The sequence below is a fragment of the Sus scrofa genome, chromosome 15 (genome assembly GCF_054392235.1).
Source record: "Sus scrofa isolate SSC_HxYL_T2T_F1_AM1 chromosome 15, Sscrofa_HxYL_maternal_Yorkshire_Landrace_v2.0, whole genome shotgun sequence".
Lineage (NCBI taxonomy): Eukaryota > Metazoa > Chordata > Mammalia > Artiodactyla > Suidae > Sus > Sus scrofa.
In genome coordinates this window covers 33,541,422-33,560,105 of record NC_139397.1, presented here as the reverse complement: position 1 = coordinate 33,560,105, position 18,684 = coordinate 33,541,422, and the positions used below count along the sequence as shown (strand labels likewise).

At 41.2% G+C, this 18,684-nt stretch overlaps 2 protein-coding genes across 7 annotated transcripts in view; one reads left to right on the top strand and one right to left on the bottom strand.

The window, feature by feature from the left end:
- The window catches only part of GPR39 (G protein-coupled receptor 39), a 264,572-nt gene extending 248,845 nt beyond the window's left edge, over nt 1-15,727 (top strand). Inside the window, exons 5-7 of one of the 3 annotated variants that reach the window (XR_014828743.1) lie at nt 394-547; nt 2,082-2,145; nt 2,566-4,022. The gene's annotated coding sequence lies outside the window, so the exon portion shown is untranslated. Of the gene's footprint in view, nt 1-393; nt 548-2,081; nt 2,146-2,565; nt 4,023-15,071 lie in introns of those variants that run through there. The other 2 variants (XR_014828745.1, XR_014828744.1) reach the window with 2 other exon arrangements.
- Nucleotides 1-18,684, bottom strand: part of LYPD1 (LY6/PLAUR domain containing 1) — a 45,945-nt gene that overhangs the window by 19,407 nt on the left and 7,854 nt on the right.

The following is an 18,684-nucleotide window of genomic DNA, read 5'->3' as shown; positions in this document are numbered from 1 at the left end:
AGAAGCTAAAACCCATCTCCAGACCTTGGTTGATACAGGCAGGGCTGTGAGAGGCTATGACTTGGTAATGAGGATTCAGACCCAGAGCTAGCAAGCTTGGCAGGTTGAGGAAGGCTGTCCATCAAACACAGCTTGGGCCAGCTCCCCACCACTCCACCCTCTAGGGCACAGAGATGTCCCACCAATGCCAAGTCATTTCTCACGGATCTAACTGGCAGACCAGGACTGTATTTGTGGAACACATCACCCGCTATCATCAGATTAATCAAGACACCTAATGTTTAAAATGTTAATCCTCTCTTAAGTCTTTAGAGAGGTGATGGTCTCCTGGGGACTATTGGATTTAGATGGGTGGCTATTCTCATTTTAAAAATAACACATTGTTCTCCCAAGGAAGTCATTTGTATTCATCTTATTTCAAATGAATGATGGATCTGCCAGGAGATGAAGGAAAGGATAAATAAAATATGGAGGTTCCTTCCAGAAGAGTTTATTCTACTATAGCAGTTGTACCTTTCTCTGGGGCTCATGACATTCAACACTTAAGGTAATTATGCTTCCAAGTATCACATCAAAAACATAAAACATGGGAGTTCCCGTGTGGTGCAGTGGTTAACGAATCCGACTAGGAACCATGAGGTTGCGGGTTCGGTCCCTGTCCTTGCTCAGTGGGTTAACGATCCGTCGTTGCCATGAGCTGTGGTGTAGGTTGCGGACGCGGCTCGGATCCCGCGTTGCTGTGGCTCTGACGTAGGCTGGAGGCTACAGCTCCGATTCAACTCCTAGCCTGGGAACCTCCATATGCCGCGGGAGCGGCCCTAGAAATGGCAAAGACAAAAAACAAAAAAACAAAAAAACCATAAAACATGGAAATAAGCAACAGGGAATTAGATCCTCTGTACTCTATCTACTAAAATGAATTATATATTAAGATTGAAATATATCCAAATAGATGATACAAAAATATTTCCATTCCATGATGAATTTTACAGACACTAGAAGTGATCCTTCCAGGGTAAGCAAATCATGTATAAGGCACTCCAAGAAGCACCTGACCCAAAGAAGGTGCTATATAGGTGTTTGCTGCTGATACTATTATTACTGTTGTTATCTGTCCATACAGCATTTTCTTTTCTTTTCTTTTCTTTTCTTTTCTTTTTTTTTTTTTTGTCTTTTCTAGGGCCACACCGGCGGCACATGGATGTTCCCAGGCTAGGGGTCTAATTGGAGCTGTAGCCACCCACCTACGCCACAGCCACAGCAACACGGGATCCAAGCTGCGTCTGCGACCTACACCACAGCTTACGGCAACGCCAGATCCTTTACCCACTGAGCAAGACCAGGGATCGAACCTGCAACCTCATGATTCCTACTCGGATTTGTTAACCATTGAGCCACAATGGGAACTCCTCCATGGGGCATTTTCTGATTCATATCCTGAATCCACCTAAGTGGCCACTTACTGGATCTGAGATGCTATAGAGTTTCACTCAGAGGAGATGTGAGTTCAAGAAATGATTGATTTGTTATGACAGTTAAAATAACAAGCTCTTCTTCCCCATAGCTATTCCCACCCTATCCTGAGATCCTCTTGGACTCTACATGGACAACATTTTAGCAAGTCATCATTTTGCATTCAGATGGAGGAAGACCAAAGGCAAGACAGGAGATAGGGCAGAAGGAGGGAGAAAAAAGAAAGAGAAGGGAGAGGGAGAGAAAAGATGAGACAGAGAAAAAGGGCAGGAGAGAGAAAAACAGGGAAGGCAGGAAGAAAGAGAAAGAGGGAGAGAGGGGGATGGGAAAGAGAGGAGAAAGAAAGGAAAGGAAAAGAAAGAAGAAAAAGAGGGAAAGGAAAGAAATAAGAAAAAAAAAGAAAGAAAATAAAAGAATAAAGGAAAAAAGAAAGAAAAATTAGAAGTTGATGTGGATGCTGGATGGCCCTGTCGTCTTCTTTGCAGCAAGCACTCCATCAGAAATCAGGCTTGCTTTACAGGGTTGAATTATTGATTACAAGGGGAGAAAAAGAAAGATGATATTTTCTTGTGTTTGAGTCCACTTCTTTTTGCCTGTTCCTAACACAGCTGGGTCACCACAGATTGAGCAGGCAGGAAAAAAGGCACCTGGAACAACTCTGCTTGAAGTCAGGTCAGTCCAGCAGTGGTCTCAGCCACGGAATTCTACATCACTGAGTCAGAACATGGTTCTGAGGCTGGCATTCTGTTCCAAAAACCTCAAGGCTGGCCTGGCTGGTGGCACCCAGGTACAGAAACTCTCCCCTGTAGTGAGTCCATCATGTGGTGCCTTTGACTAAAGCTCTCTGTCATTAAGGACTTCCCTCAGGGGCTGGTCAAAGGTGCAACCACTCCCCAGGTAGGAACAGTGCTAGAACTCCAGCAGGTGGCCCTCAGTCATCAGTGTGCAGAGAATTACCTGGGCATTCCTTAGATGCACAGATTCCCAGAACCAGCCCCAGATGATTTAAGCTGGTGTCTAGACTTCCAAATTGGCACGTTGGGGAGAAAGTGAACACATGTAGACTCTAAATGTATATTGTGATTTATCCAGGGAGAAGACTTTTCACTACCTGCAAAGATTTCATCCTGCTCTACAACCTGCTCCCAGGTTCTACTCTGCAACTGGGAAGCCTCTGATGGCCAAGGGGCCATAGTCTGCTGACCTCTGTTCTATTCTATCAAAGTCCAGTCGCTTCACATTATGAAAGCTATCCCTTCCACTCAATCTTTCCTCTCCAGCTATATAGGAGAAGCAACCCACCAATAGTTTGGAATATTTGCTTTATGAAGACTATTAGCCTCATGGCCCTGCTGATCCACAGCTGTGGAGAGGGAGACATGAGCTGATCTCTTCATTGCTGTCCATGCTGCTCTGTGACATTTATTCCCTTTCTAGTCTACTGTTATGACAACTGATTTATCCTATCAGCCTCACTAGAGGACAGACTCCCCCCGCATGCCTGCCTTGCAAGGACTTCAACTATTGAGATCAAGAATGTTCATTGTCAAGCATTCAGGTCATGTGCAAGGTGACTGGGTTGGAAGGGTTAGGGTTAGGGTCAGGGTTAAGCTTGGAAGTCTAGGACATTTCTGGAGATGACCAGGTCAGTTCTAGTTTGACAACTGTCCATAAGTCACTTTCTTCCCTTTGCCCTTTAATATCCCACTGGGATAGCTTTACCTGTTCCAAACCTATGCTGTGTATGATAACTCTCTATTGCAGAGGTTGGCACACTTTTCCAGTAAACAACTAGATAGTAAATATTTTGCCCTTTGCAGGTCAAATAATCTTGGTCACAGACACTCAATTCTGATAGTATATCCTGAAAGTTGCCATGGTTAATACATAAATATATGAATGTGGCTATGTTCTTATAAACTTTCTTTTTGCAGAAACAGGCTTAAATAGCTGAAATTAATTTCTCTCACAGTTATGGAGGCTAGAAGTCTAAGATCAAGGTAGTGGAAAATTAGATTTCTGGTGGAACCCCTCTTTTTGACTTGCAGACCACTGTGTCCTCATGTGGCCCTTCCTCTGTGGGTGCAGAGGAAGGAAGAGAGCTCTAGTTTCTCCCTCTGTTATAAAGAGACCAATCCCATGGGACCAGGGCTCCAGCTCTTGACCACATCTAACCTTAATTACCTCCAAGTACCATCAACACTGAGGGTTAGACTTCAACACATAAATTGGTAGAGGAACAAAATTCCGTCCATAACACAGGCCTTGGCTCAGAATTGGCCAAGGGGCCATAGTTTGCTGGCCTCTGTTCTACACTATCAAAATTTAATCACTTTTACATTATGAAACCTATCCCTTTCACTCAACCTTTCCTCTCCAGGTATATGAGAGAAACAACTACCAACAGTTTAGAACATTTGCTCTTTGAAGAACATCATAAAAGATCTCTCTGGGTTCCACAGGTGTCAAGCCTACTCTACTAAAGCCTTTGCTGGTTTTATAATATTTGTAACTCTTATCTTCATATATTAAAATATTTTTAAACTGAACTGTCTCCATAGAAAGGATGTTTTCTATAGCATATGCAAACTTTTCAGATAGGTTGGAATCCATGGGGCTCGGGGTGGGGTGGAGAGTATGGCTACATTCTAACAAGAGATGTGGTCACAGCTTTAAAGGACACTGTGAAAAGGAAGGCAAAGTTTGAGTCACTACCTGAACACACGGGCAGGAGGCAGGTCTGTTGAGTAAGACTTGCATTTAGTTATATTCTGATTCTGTGATACTTAAAGCCAAAACCCTATTCCCAGGTCCTTTCTTCAGAGTCTCCAGTATAACCAGAAGCCATCTCAGTTACATAAGAAATCTCTTTAGTTTCAACAGGTCTTGTCTTCTGTAATGTCCTTGCTTTATAGTAATGGATCTGGAGTGTTGCTTGGGCTCCATTGTTCTTATTATCTATGTTCAAGAAGCCAGGGAGTGTCTTTTTTTTTTTTTTTTTTTTTTTTTTTTGTCTTTTTGTTGTTGTTGTTGTTGTTGCTATTTCTTGGGCCGCTCCCGCGGCATATGGAGATTCCCAGGCTAGGGGTCTAATCGGAGCTGTAGCCACCAGCCTACGCCAGAGCCACAGCAACGCGGGATCCAAGCCGCGTCTGCAACCTACACCACAGCTCACGGCAACGCCGGATCGTTAACCCACTGAGCAAGGGCAGGGACCGAACCCGCAACCTCATGGTTCCTAGTCGGATTCGTTAACCACTGCGCCACGACGGGAACTCCAGGGAGTGTCTTAAGGCACAGTATAAATACTGATGTGGTAATTTGCTCCCCCTCTGAGCTTAATTATAGTTTTTGAGATGTACCTACTTTCAGGAATTTTCTGGTTTTCTAAGTCTCCTTAAAAACATCATAGTTGAGAAAAAAATAATAATTTGGTTTATTTCAGAAAAAAACATTTTTAAATGAATTTGTATTGCCAAAGAGATACTTGAGAGTTACAGTGGCAATGTCACCTACTAGAATGGAACTGGGTAACAGGTGAGGCAGTATGTTCTTCCTCTGATATATTTATCTTTTAAAAAACATATATATATATTATATATATATATATATTTGTCTTTTCAGGGCTGAACCCACAGCATATGGAAGTGCCCAGGCTAGGGGTCGAATCGGAGCTGTAGCTGCTGGCCTATGCCACAGCAATGCAGGATGCTTAACCTACTGAGCGAGGCCAAGGATCAAACTCACGTCTTTATGGATACTAATTGGGTTTGTTACCACTGAGCTATGATGGGAACTCTTTTTCTTTTTTTTAAATTATTGATAGGCATTACTTTAATACCAGAAGGAATACATGTTTAAAAAGTTTAAGTGAGCCACATTAGTTTCATCATCTAAATTTCAAAATTGGAGAAAGAAAATCTTGCTCTCAGAGATTACCAATAAAAATCTTTTTCAAGGTCATAGGGAAAAGGTCAAAGATAGACTCAGATCTACATTCTGATGTGTTATTTCTTGATCTGAAATGATCATGTGGTGTCAAAAATCCCATTCATAGTTGCTGGCAAACACAATGAGAGATGATATTTGATCATAAGGTAAGCAAAGGAAGTTTAAATAATGAACTGAAATTCTTGGTCATTTTACCGGTGAAAATCATCTGGGAAAAATTATGCTCATTGAAATGTAAAGAAATACTATTGGGATGAGTGCCAGAGGATCAGATTCTTCCATTAATTTCTTCCATAGAGTTCTGGGTCTTGAAGAATGCTTGATCTTCTCATTTATTGGCCTCAGTTCCTCATCTATGAAATGCAGTGGAGGAAGCTGAAGTAGATAAAGTTCATGCATATTTCATGTTGCTTCTGACATAATTCTTCACCTGGTGGAAAGAACATGGACCCTGGAGTCCAACAGACCTAGACTAGAATTCTTGCGGGAGAAAATGGAATAATGCACTTATATTCCCTAAGCCACAGTTTATGCTTTTGAAAAGGGAGAAAACTACACCTATCTAAGAGTAAAAAAAAAATTAAGATTGAGGATTGAGAGGACAATGCATGCAAAGCACCTATGGCCATGCCAGCACATAGTATATGCCCAAGAAATATTAGCTTCATTGACCTGAAGGTTATTTATTTATTTATTTATTTACAATTTAAAAGGCATAGCTATCACAGAGAAGTGATAGACAGGGCCAGGAGACGGAAAGTTCAAGATGAGTCTAGAGTACCTTATCTTGCAGTACCAAAAATAAAGAAGTGTTCAAAAAGGATGGTGCATGTTGAAAAGACACAGAAGTTAGCCTTCCAATGGAAGGCTGGAGCAGTCTTAACAATGAAATAAATAATAATAGTACTAGATTAGAACCCATAGCAGAAAGTGAATATTTGGAAGTTCATACTCATATAAATAAACAATTTTTAAAAATGGAGGAGAATGGACAGCTCTTTCTTTCCAAAGAATTCCAAATAATAAATTCAGAGGAATGCAGAAAATATAAATTAAGAATAGATCCTCGCAGTGCTAACCAGTGAGGTAGCAGTCCACTGGTAGATGCTGAAATTATTGGGCACACTTTGAAGAGAAAGAGGATATTTCTAGAAACTCTACAAATATCTTATTAATGAACAAATTACTTCAAATTACTTATTAATGAAACAAAGAGAAATAGTCACTTTACCATGGAGAAAGCCAGTAGACATCATCTAATTAAGTGATCAAAGTTAATATCAAGACATACTGATATCACTCACCCCTGATGTGAGGCATGGAGAAGTGATGGCAGGTCCCTTCTAAGTACTCTTGTATTCTTAATCTGATCGTGAGAAAATATAAGACCAACCCAAATTGAGGGACAGTGTACAAAAAGCTGACCAGTCCTAGTCCTCCTCAAAAGTGTCAAGATCACAGAAGATACATGCACCTCAATCTTCATAGCAGCACTATTTACAATAGCCAAGATATGGAAGTGACCTAAATACCCACTGACAGATGAATGGATAAAGAAGATCTGGTACACATATACAATAGAATACTACTCAGCCATAAAAAGGATGAAATACCAAGAAACACATGAAAAGATGCTCAACATCACTCATTATTAGAGAAATGCAAATCAAAACCACTAGGAGTTACCACCTTACACCAGCCAGAATGGCCATCATCCAAAAGTCTACAAACCGTAAGTGCTAGAGAGGGTGTGGAGAAAAAGGAACCCTAGTACACTGTTGGTTGGATTGTAAATTGGTGCAACCACTGTAGAAAACAGGATGGAGATTCCTCAGGAAACTCAAAATAGAACTCCCATTTAATCCAGCAATCCCACTTCTGGGCATCTATCCAGAGAAAACCACGACTCGCAAAGACACTTGTACTCCAATGTTCACTGCAGCACTATTTGCAATAGCCAAGACATGGAAACAACCTAAATGTCCATCGACAGAGGACTGGATCAAGAAGATGTGGTATGTATACACAATGGAATATTACTCAGCCCTTAAAAAGAATGAAATACCGGCATTTTTAGCAACATGGATGGACCTAGAAACTATCACGCTAAGTGAAGTCAGCCATACAACGAGACACCAACATGAAATGCTTTCACTGACATGTGGAATCTGATAAAAGGACAGACTGAACTTCTTTGCAGAAAGATGCTGACTCAGAGACATTGAAAAACTTATGGTCTCCTGAGGGGGGTGGGGGGAAGTGCTTGGGCTGTGGGATGGAAATCCTGTGAAATTGGATTGTTATGATCATTATACAACTGAAGATGTGATAAATTCATTTGAGCAATAATAATAAAAAAAAGACCACACACATGCACACAAAAGAATGAAATAATGCCATTTGCAATGACATGGATATAACTAGAAATTATTCTACTAAGTGACATTAGTCAGACAAGAGAAAGACAAATTCTTTCAAATACTGATAGGGATAGAGTAGGATAATTAAATAGTTTAAAAATCCCACTAGAGGATTAAAGGTAGGGAATTTTAAGGGAGTTTGGGTGCCTTTTGTAAACTAATGACCATTAGAGAAAGGAATCCGGGGACCTAGCAACAATCTATACAACCTTGAAGGAAGAACCAGGTGCATCTAAGCTCCAGATAAACTCAAGCCACAAACCTCAATATATAAAACATAAGACAATAGATATGGGGTCTGAATCTTCTTACACGAAGTCAGGGAGTTAACAGTCCTTGAAGAGTAGCATTTCTGTATATAACCAAGACAGAAATATAGGTGAAAGATAGTAAAATCAGGTAAAGTGGGACATTGTACCAAAACCTGAGATGAAATTACCATATTTTAGTATATGTCACCACCTTTCACTAATATACATGTAATTTACAGAGTGCCACAAGAGTCCTGGTTAAACCGTGTAGGGTTAAAGGAGGAACTAAGGTGTAAGCCTTGATGTCTACCTGTAAAAGAAGAAGGTGGTTGTCTTCTCCTCCCCACTTTTTCTTTGATTAAAAAATGTAGCTCTCTTTGTTCTCAAGTCTGCACTCCTTTGCCAGCTTGCTTGTGTCTCTCACAAATGTGCTATATTAACTCACTCTGCCTGCCATTTGGCTTCACGCTGAATTCTTTCTGCCAGGAGTCAAAGAATCTGAGTTTCAGTAAGTCCTGACTTCAAGTGAGTGGTTTCAATTAAAAAACAGAGGACTCGGGTCCTCTCCTAAGTCTGGGATCAGGAGCCGAAATCCTAATCTGAGGTATGGGTAGCTTTGAGGCCCAGCCTGTGGGTTTGACTCCCACCGAGAAGGAATGAGCTTTCAATATGATGTCATTAAATGTGAAATCTAAAAAACAGTACAAATGAACTTATTTACAAAACAGAAACAGACTCACAGACATAGGGAAAAAAAAAAAAACTTACGGTTACCAAAGGGGAAGGGAGGGTAAATTGGGAATATGTAATTAACAGATACACACTACTATATATAAAATAAATAAGTATTTACTGTATAACACAGGGAACTATATCAATATCTTGTAACGAACAACTGAAAATAATTGAAAAAAGAATATATGTATGTATAAATAAATCATTTGCTATATACCTGAAGCTAACACAACCTTATAAATCAACTATACTTCAATTTAAAAACCTGTTTTAAGATCATGAAAGACAAGGAAAGAATAAGGAACAGATTAGAGGAGAATTAGGAGGCATGACCATGAAATGCAATGTGGGATCCTAGAGAGGATCCTGGAACAGAAAAAAAGAAAAAAACAGGTAGAATCCAAATAAAAACTATGGTTTAATTAACAGTAAGGCACCGATGTTAATTTCTTAGTTTTGATCATTGTATTAATGGTGATGCCAGGTATTAACATTAGCAGACACTGGGTGAAGGGTATATGCAAACTGTACTATGTTTGCAGCTTTTCTGTAAGTCTCAAATTATTTCAAAATAAAAATTTTTCATAAAAGACACTCGTATGTATGAAGGAAAAGTCTGTATCATTTTTCTATGTTCTACCCAAATTAATGCTTCAGTGCAGTATGGCTAGACACCGCTCATGCTGATAATCAATACCAGGAGTATCTATGCCTGTGTAGGCAGCAGATGTAGCCCCAAACATCTGCTCTATGTAACCATCTCACTCATGCCTTGGGGCTCTCCGGAAATGACTATTTTTTCAGTGTGATGGGCTTGAGGGAAGATTACTGGGGGACCAGTTTTTTCCCACTCTTGATGTTTCCTTCCATAGACAGGGAACTCAATTAGTACAACTCCTGGCCTCTCTCGAGCTCTGTTCCCTATTCTGCACAGGAGGTGGAGTGACATATTTAATTGGTAAATTTAGGAAGATTAACTGGGCACATGTTGGGAGACATGTTTCTACAATCTTTTCTTAGCCTCTCTGCTTCTATTTTCTATGCTGAAAACTCCATCTTGTCCTGCTTTACCTTTACCCTATATTCCTGCTGGAAAAACAGTCACAGTGCTGGTAAATAAATTAAGCTTAAGAACAAAGACCTAAAGGCATAAGTTATTCATGTGGTCAGCTGAATGAGGACATAATGCTTTGGTCTAGGCATGCTGGACCTGTGCAGATAGGCATGCCGTTTGCACAGCATGATGTGTCCTGTTAAGATAAGAGGAAGATGAGCCTCTTGACCCCAAGGGGTTTATAAGGGGTCATTAGCAGGATATGCATCAGCAAGGAGAATGAGGTGCAAACCTAGGCACCAGGGTTGCCCCAGATAGGCATGCCATCTGTGGAAGCACAATGGTGATTCTCTAGATGCTATGCATAGATAGCTGATGCCAGGCTTCCTCAATGCTAGTGATTGTTTAATGCCTAAAAGTCAGAGTAAAGGCTTTACCAGCTACCAGTTATGTGACTTTTAAAAAAATAAAAAAACATTATATTCTGCACCTCAGCCCCCTCCTCACTTGACATAATCCTAAAGAGCACAATGAAAGCAGTGTGGTTTCTTGAGGCAGAGCTCTTGGTCCATGAGACCTTGAGTCCCCTGGTTCCCACCTTTGATTAAAATAAATGTCTCTGTGTCTTGTTTTATGTTAGCCTTTTCTTAAGTTTCACAGGGCCTGTTCTTCAGCCCTTACCTGCTGAACTGGTCCCTTCCTTTTCCTTCTTGGGAGTGAGTGCGGCTAAACAGGTGTCCTGCCCTGCTTCTCCTTTCTGGCTTTGTTTGGACTGGATAAACCAGCCCATCTGAAGATGCTAATTTGGAAAGCTCTTCTCCCCCACCTAGTGTGTCTGGGTAACAATGCAGATGTTTTGGGCCTCGTCTGCTTTGTTCCTTGTTTTATTAATCAGTGTGCTCAGAACTTGGGGGAAAATCAAAGGCCAATAACCACTGGGTGCCCTCTAAACCCCACCAGGTTCTATTTGACCCAGTTTGCACAGTGTCCCAGAACTTAATTCTATAGTGATTATCTGTGGGATTGGGAAGCATTTTCCATGAGGTTGTCTACTCTTCCACTCTAGACAGCCTCTGGACTTAAGAGAATCAGAAACAAGAACAATTTAACACTGCTTTTCTGGGTGAGCTGAAATGTATTGGAGCAGAAAGAGGACCTGGAGTATGGTGTGCCCCTCCCCCACGCCGAAAGAGGCACCTGCAACCTTGGGCCACCCCAGACAGTGTGGAACTACAGTTCTATTAGGACCTACCTGCTATAAGCATGCTTTGAAAACATGTTACTTTCCTCGTTTTCTTACTTTAGTCTCTATCCCCAAGGTCAATTAAAATACAGATTATAAAGCATGTGTCCTCTCTTCTTTATGGATGATCATGCATATTTATCTTTTCCTCCATTCCCTTTGCTGGTACAGAGATGCAAATGTCTACACAGAGCCTTTAATAGTCCATTCCTTTTCACCCCATGTGATATAATTCAGTTTTCAAGTCCAAGTTCCATGGCAAACTGCTACTTGTGTGAATGCCCGTCTGGGAGTTAAACTAATCTTCCTCTACTCGAAAAATAACCAACACTTACAAGACTGGAGTTATGATTACATTATAATAAATATTCCATGCAGGACTAGGAACAGCTCCTCAAAGAAGAATGCTTGGAAATGGGTAATTGGAATGAACTATGTGCATTTTCAGTGGGTTTTGAAAGAAACTGGGAGAAAAAAAGATCTTTGATTTTTTCTCTTAACACTGTGTGAGAAATCCTGACAGTCTCTGAATTCTAATGGGAGTATCTCTGGGAAAGAGGCTTATCTATACGTACTTGTGCCTTGTTAGGCCCATGATGGACACCATTCATCAGACATAAAGGGAAGGTCCTGGAAGGTAGTTGCTGCTGTTTTTTTCCTGGACAATTCTGTGTTCTGTCTCTTAAGTACTTTTCCTTTGCCGTGGATGTGAATATTTTAAAATCCAAAGAAGCTCTCTCCATTTGGGCCACTGATGGCCACATGAACCAAACAAGAATGCTAACAGCCCATTTTTAAAAGGTCAGAATAAAAAGGGAAGTGCTAAGGTCTGCACTGCTCATCCACACTGATGCCAGGCCCTCCGTCCACCTTGCCCTAGTTGGTGGAACCAGGAATCGAGAGTGATGCAAAGGCACAGCACTGACCCCTAAGAGTAAAAATACATGTGTCTATAATAAAAGAAAAGTGTTAAAAAAAAGTGTCTGTTAAAACAATAGCCAAAAACATCAACAAAAGACAAATGAAACAAGACACTTGAGAACATTCTTTTTCATCCTAATGGAAATGTGTTAACTTCATTATTCAGAAGGCTTTGATTGCCCCTTCCCAAAGTTTTTTGGTTGAGTTTAATTTTCAAGGCTGTTAACCACTGATGCCAACTTAATTATAACAAGCAAACAACCAACCCATAATGCATGATACCAACTGTTGGTTTTACTTGAGTTTCACATTAGAATTGGATTCCTCTGCTCATTTATAACTTTCTGAGCCAGGAAAGTTTCTGTACAGTCACTTGCTTTGCTTCAGCTGGTGTGTTTGTTCCCCATTTTGCTGGGGGGGGTGAGGGAACAGATATTTATGACTTATTATCTCAGTATTAAGAGTGCCCTTCAATGATTTATGAAACTGTGCTCCTGCATTTTAAACCTTGAAGTCCTTTTGATTATTGTTCTGAAATGGCAATATTAACATCATGGAGCCCAAAGATTCCTAATCAGTTTCTTGCATACAAATTTACCTCAATGAGGAAAAACAGAGTCCTTGGTGGCATAATGGCTCCAGATGGGATGAGCCAAGAACATCAAGGCATTTAACCCAGGGCACCCTTGTATTTGTCACCACAAGCACATCATTCTCTTCTGTAGAAAAACATCCCACACCAAAATATAGTTATGCTCTCACATCTCATCAGTCAGTGAATCAAATTTCTGAAATGTCACACACGTCTTGGACTAGGCATCAAGACATCACTTGCTGGCATATGTTTCTTTCTCTTTTCAAAATGGGACAGTGATTCATGATGAAGATCCTCTGATGGTGCGTTTCAGTGTTCATTATAGGCAAAAGTGTGGGTGATGTGCAGGATAAGGAATCCCTATTCTTTCTCCAAGGGGCCCTGGAATCATAGTGCTTGATTCTTCCTGGTTTGGTGCAAGAATTTCTCAAAAGGTGACTTGGCAGGCAGGGACAGTTGGCTGCCCAACGCCCACCTGCTGCCTTCTTCCTTACAGCAAACATCGGCCATGAGAAAACATTCTGACCCATGAAAAACAGAAATCTCTTGGGGGAACTTTAGGAGAGGTTCTGTTTTCTTCTTAAAAGGAAAGGCTAGAGAGCAAAGTTCCTTGGTGCGAGCCCTTCCCTTTAACTTGAACTCAAGCAGCTACTTTGTGACCAAGAGGCAATTAGCCTAAGGACAAAAAGCAAATGTTCAGGAAAATCAGTAGGAAGAAAGAGAAAACCTGTGTCTTTCATGATATCACTGAGTTGTGGGAACAACTCCAGGACATCCTACTCTTGGACAGTCTGGTTACGTGAACAATATGTGTCTGTATGGCTAAAGTCCTGGTTATTTGCCACCCAAAACATGCTTATGTGATATAAAAAGTGAGGTCTAGGGTGGACCTAAGAACATAAATGAATCTGGCAGCAGCAATGACTGGTTAATTCTCTTCTGAAACTATGCCCCATACACTAATGAAGGAAATAGACCAAAAGGCTTCTTGATGCCTGAATATACCGCAGCCAGAGCTTCTTCGAGCTTCAACACAAGAATGGCATCCAGGTTTTAAGACAGTGATATTAATGACATTCAATAAACATGGCATGAATATAAGCAGTTAGTTGGATTCTGAGAGCCTCGTGAAACAGGATACGTGTAAGACAGACAATAAGACAGCAAAATGTAAAAAATGTAAAAATGTACAACATAGTCTTTTTTTCTGCATCCCTCTGTGGTTTAAGTTTCCCAAACCAAATGGTTTAGAAGTACACACCCCACCCGAAAATCTAGATTGTCTCTGTCTTAGGGAACATGACCATCTGTATTTTAAACTTGAATTTCTGGTATGGGAGAGGCCTTGGGGTGGGGACAGAAGTTTGTTGGGGGACTATGGCTATGTGGCGGGGTTGTTTTCTTCCTAAGGAAGTGCATGAGCCAGGCAGATCTCAGTGTCAGACTTCCAAATAACTTAAACCTCCAGCTGATAGAATTGGCTGGATGGTGACCTGTCCCCAGGTGGCTTGACTACCCAGGTAGCTGAATGTTATAGAAGCTGGGGTGTGTGTGTTTCCAGAAAATACCTGTCTTCAAAATACAGCCAGATCAGCCTTAAAAGCAAGCTGACAAGTAGAAAAACTGGAGTGGATTACACCAGACTTGTTCCTTAAATGACACTATGACTTAACATGCATTAGTAAACTATTTCAAGAGTTTAACTAAAAAGTCAAAAGTGTATTAAACTTATCTTTGTTCTTTTTTTCTTCTTATAATAGAAATTTAAGCTCCTTCACTTTGGGCATAATATTTTTAAAATGCTGATAAATAAACCTATTTGTTTTAGCTTGAAACTTATGTTTCAATACACTCATTCAGCAAATATTTATTGGGTGTTTGCACTGCAGTGAGTGAGTGAAAGTCTATGTGTGTGCAAAAGAGATGGGGGAGAGGGAGAAAGAGAGAAACAGAGAGAGAAAGGAAGAGGGAGGCAGATGCAATGTCCATTCTCAAGCCCCGTGCTCAGAAATGACCGCCATGAAAGGACTCCAGTGAATGAAGTTACAATTCAATTCAGTTAGGAAAAGATACTCTAGAATACTAAAGGACCTGGCGCCAGGCAAACTGCTGGCTGGAGAACACTGAATAAAGATAACACTTGTCAGAACATCCTTCTGTCATCCTCCTGTCATCACAGACACCAGGAAGGTCAATTCTAGAAGTGCGTCTCCACAGGCGCAGGTAGGCAGGGCCCCTGACTGACTTTTACGCAGTGATCCAAGATTCATGAGGCTGGTTTAGTGTCTCTGGATCTTAACCCATCCTTATGTAAAACATCTGCTTCTGACTTGTTTTATTCTTTTCTCCCCCTCCAACAGCCAGTGACAGGGGGAGCAGAATGATGTTTGGTCTTTCAAAGAAAGTCTGCTAACTCTTCCCTCTACAGGTGTGGTTCCACCCCCTTGCCACCTTTCCCTCGCAAGCCATGGAAATTCTCCAAAGAATCTAGCAGCTGGCTTTGAAGATAAGATCCATTCCAATGTCCTGACTGGGTGGAAAACTAGTCAACCTGCCTCTCCTTTTGTTATTTCTGCAGAGGTTCTCTGAAGTTGCCAGAGACCCAAGTCTGCTAGATTTTGCCTGAGCAACAAAACAGTCCACAAAACCCATCACCCAGCGTTCCCTGAAATACATCTGCTTCTGCCAGGTGCTTTTGAAGCAGCCTCTGTGCAGGGCGTCAGAAGCTGCTTTGCACATTCATATTCACTTCAAGTACAGTGTACACGTGGACCACAGTGGGCTGCGGGCTGAGAGCCACCCCGGCATCACCCGCCCCTGGCGCTATCTCCACCGATTCTCTGCTCTTGCCAACAAGCCCAAGAAATAGAAAAACATAAAAAGCTATTGTCCATGTCCAGTGAAAAATGAAACGCACTGGAGCAAGTATCACAACTTCCTTAAAATAATACAACACTTCATCACTTATGCATCTGGATCCTGCTGCTGGTTTGCAAAGTCATAAAGCTCAAAATCAATGTCGTGAACTATCACTGCTTCTATTTAAGTGCACTCTTAAAAAAATAAAAAGCAATGTGTTACAAACTCTTTATGGTTTTACCTTATTGAAAGACTTAATTCAGTTCCTCTCCTGTTTTTCTTTGGACCACTGGAAGCAATCAGAAGATTGGAAGCAATTTATTAATAAAGGAACCTGTGGTATTTAGCTCTGGCTTGTGAAAACAGTTTCTGAATCACAACTAGGTGCAGCCCAAAGTTTCCTATGGGTAGAAGGAATAGATGGCATGTATCACCATTCTTTTGTTTATTCGCAGGCAGACTCATCACAGATTTGATTGGAAGTTCCTACATTATAGATATGGTCTTTTGTGGAGTGCCAGAGGAGGAAACACATCACCTTTCACTGGCAAGTCTCCTCTCCCTAAAATACAATCATTTCTGTCCCACAGTGGAGAAGAATTCATCTTAGTCTTTGTGAAGGAAATAACAGAGAAGAAACATACCTTTTAAAGGAGCAAATAGTTGTGTCTATATAAAGGCTCTTATCAGTGATTTGGTTTGGGAGAAAAAGGCTAGATTTACACATGCTCACTGAGTGTTCCCTGTAGATGATCAAATCATGCCAGAATCCCATCTCCTTAACCAAGTTCTCTCCCAGAATACTTTTCCAACTGCTCCACCCTCAAGCCTTCTCAAGGGAAGGAAGAGAAATGGTCTGATGGAGATGTTTAAGCTCTCAGGAAAGAAAATTTCTTTCCATGCCAGCCACAGTCTTCTCACCTGTGAAATTCTAAACTCTTCAAGCCTAAGAGGTGAAGGATTCTTGAGGGCTGTGGTCTATCGGGTGGGGCAAGATGGACTGATAAGAGATGGGATTACTGATAAGAGATTCTGGCAGCAGGAACAGCCAATCAGGTGCATCAATTAGATGCTGAGAGGATTCTTGTGGCTAATGTAAATTCATTCATGGTCCCCTCAGCGGAAAGGCAGATTAACACATGACAATGGGTGGGGAGGTAATGGATTAACAGCCCAGTGCTGGGCACAAGGCAGATTCCTGATGAACGTGAATTCCTCAGCCCTATGGCTCAGGAACAACTTGCTCTTGGTACAGGTTTTCAGTTCAACTCAGCAAATTGGCTAATTAGGCAATGGAGTTCCAGGTTCGCAACCATACCCTCTCCTACCCCATCTCATCCAACCCTTTCTATAATTTAGGGATTTGCCACACCTGACTTTTCCCTTCAGACCCCTGCACAAGGAAATCTGAAAGATGCACTTCAAAGTGGGATGTGAAATGTATGTAACTTGAAAACATCCTCAGCAACAGAAGCCAGTTGTGAAAGGCCACATATTGTGTGATTCCACTTATATGAAATGTCCTGGATAGGTACAGAGAGACAGCAAGCAGATTAGTGGCTCCCAGATTAGTGACAGCTAATGGATACAGGGTTTCTTTTGTGGGTGACTAAAAATGTTCTGGAATTAGATATCTGAAATGAGATTATATTCATACCTCCGTGAATAAGTAAAAAGTATACACTTTGAAGTGTACACTTTGAATTTTATGGTGCATCAATTAGATATCAATAAAATTGCAATTAAAATGCAAAAAAAAAAAAAGAAAGAAAGAAAGAAAGAAAGAAACGGCATTAGAATGAAAACAATCCTGGGCAAAGGAAAAGACTTGAACTCCAGTCCCACTGGCTGTGTGGTGTGAGCAAATTGCCAGGTCTCTCTGCATTTCAGATGCACCATCAAGAGAGGATATTATCTCACTGTGAACCTTCCAGGCTAAGTATGAGGATCCTATTATAAGGAATTAAAGGTTAAGACAAAGACTTCTTCAGTATGAGAAATGAAGAAACAGTGTGAAAAGTCCCTTAGGCTAAGGTACCTGGGCCAGCCTTCAGAGGTAGCTATGCAGAGTGAAGTAAGCAACTCCTGGTGAGAATTCTGGTGGGTTTCCCCCTTTAGGACTGGCTGCTTAAGGTGGTTATACTGGTAGCATTCCTTGCTGCCTTGCTGTATCTCTTAAGACAGGTGGCCAGTTTCTATATATTACAGGGAAGAAAGCTAAGCACTGGGGATGCTGAGTAGCCTCTTCAAAGTTACCAAGCCTGGACCATGGCTATTCAGTCCCTAATGGAGGTGGATACCCTTTCCATTCAACAATTGACAGTGGGTGCTAAGGCGTGCACCATTTCCACCCTGCACAATAATAAACCTTTGCCAGGTTTGAGCATTAGAACCTCCATCAATCAATGAACAAAAGTAAAAGCAGAGAGAGAGAGAGAGAGAGAAAAGTGTAGGAGGAGGGAGAGAGGAAGGCAGGAAAGAAAGAAGGGCAGGGAGAGAGAGAGAAAGCAGGCTGTATATTCAGATCTTTTGATTCCAGGAATATATAAGGGAAGCAGATTTCCTCTTCAAAGTTCAAAGGAAACGGTGTGTTTTTTGTTTTCACCCTCCGTTTCATTTTTCACTTGGGAGAAAAAAAAATGCAGCTTTGAAGCTTCTCTGTTTAAACTCATTAGGAAAACCATCAATGATGGAAGCTTTCATGAGATCGTAGTGGGAGGAATTTGTGTTATAGGAAAGCCGAATCAATCTGCAGATGTTTCATCTGTGGAGACAGGAGGTCAGCACCGGCTGCTTGTTCAGCTGGAAAGTTAACATAAACAAATGCTGCATTTACTGGAGAGTCTAAGGAACTGAAGGCATTTGATATTCACCCTCCAAATACCTCCTCAGAAGTTGGCTCTGCCTGCCACACAAAAGGGGTGGATGTGTCTTGAGAACTACATGAACAAGTGGATTGGCAAAATGTCTTGCCCTGAAGAGAAAGGTGTTCTTTCAGGGTCCTGCTGCCAAAGAGGTGATGGTATTGACATTCGCGACACAGAATCTGTCCCTGTGTAAGTCATAACTTTATTGAGGTTGACATGGAAATGTTTTTAGCAGGGCCGGTATTAACATACGAGGTTCTCTTTCTTGACATCTGGACCTTTTTTGTTTTCAACTTTTTTAACCTGTTGAGGTCT